The following is a 1,614-nucleotide window of genomic DNA, read 5'->3' as shown; positions in this document are numbered from 1 at the left end:
CAAAAAAAAAAAAAAAAAGAATGTTCGGGCCAGTATCCTCTCTGCTGTGCCAGAACCCAGTGACACCAGTTGAAAAGCACTGTGGTACAATGGTGGAAGCACTGGGGCTGCTCCAGAGAGTTCTGAGCATGAATCCAGCCCCATCATTGACTTGACATGGGAACTTGGGTAAGTTGTACAGCTCCTCTTAGCCTCAGGTACCTCACCTATTCTCTAGTGCAGATACAGAGAGCAAAGCAGCACTAGCCTGGCACTGGCCACTAAAAATATAAACATGAGCCACATACGCAATTTAAATTTTTCTAGTAGTCACATTTTAAAAAGTGAAAGGAAACAGGAGAATATATTTAACCCAGTATATCCAAAATATTACCATTTTCCATATGTAATAATATAAAAATTATTAATGATGTACTTTACAATCGTTTCTTCAGGTCTTCAAAATCCACTGTGTATTTTATACTTACAGTACATCTCAGGACAGACAGCCTCAGTGTATCAGTTAGGATTCATTTCAGTTGACAACCCAAATAAGAGTGACTTAGACAAGACAATTTCTCTACAGTATATATGAGGTCTCAAGGTAAGCAGATAAGAGTTGGTATGGCTACTCCATAATCGTTGGGTCCCAGTCTTCTAGAATTTTGCTCTACTATCCTCAACACATAGCTTCCTATGTGGTCCACGATGGCTGCTTAAGCTTCAGCATCACAATTGTATTCTAGCCAAGAAGGAGGTGGAGGAGAGAAAGACACCTATTATGAGAAGTTTCATACAGCATTTCCACTTGCATCTCTTTAACCAGAACTTAGTCATTTGGCCATACCTAGCTGCTAGGAAGGCTGGGAAATCTAGTCTTTCTTTCAGGCAGCCAAGTATTCAGCTAAACAAGGACAGGAGGATGGATACTGGGGGGGAAGCTAGCAATCCTTCCATAGTACCAATCTCATAAGGTTGATGGAGGATTGATTGAGAGTACATTGTACAGTCATTAGTATTACATGACGAGTGCTTGAAAGTGTGGTTTTACTACTATGATCTCACTCCATTTTAAACCCAGCCCAGTCCCGGAGTTCACAAACACATGCTAAACTCCAATACTGTTCATCTGGTGCACCCTAATATTACTGAAATATAAAATAATTACTTTCTTAGGTCCTTGGATATTGGGTGGTTCTAGATGCTTTATCTTCGTACAGGCACATAAAAGGAAAAAACTTGCATAATTTAAGCTCCATGAAAAATTGTTATGCTGAGTTAAGGGAAATGTGCTCAGCAAAATGTATATAAGCTTTTATTGGTCCCCAAAGACGTAGAGAAGTTAGTTTGAGGCATTTGGTGCATTCTATATACATCCTCTTCCTCATCCAAAATGAACATTCAATGACATTCAAAATGGTTTTGTGAGACAAAGGAAAGGGAGACCTCTGATACCTTTGTGATTTTAATGAAGACGTGTGGGTCAATAATAAACAGCCAAAAAATTTTTTTAATAATATTTTAAAAAATATCAGTAGATCTGCATTAATTTGAGCCAATTAGGTTGACATCAGTTTGTCTAATTGTCTATTTGGGCTGATTTTATAATGAATTTTTAATGCTAACGTGACTTCT

This window comes from Neophocaena asiaeorientalis, unplaced genomic scaffold, assembly GCF_003031525.2.
Source record: "Neophocaena asiaeorientalis asiaeorientalis breed wild unplaced genomic scaffold, Neophocaena_asiaeorientalis_V1.1 scaffold546, whole genome shotgun sequence".
Lineage (NCBI taxonomy): Eukaryota > Metazoa > Chordata > Mammalia > Artiodactyla > Phocoenidae > Neophocaena > Neophocaena asiaeorientalis.
This window is presented reverse-complemented; position numbering follows the sequence as displayed.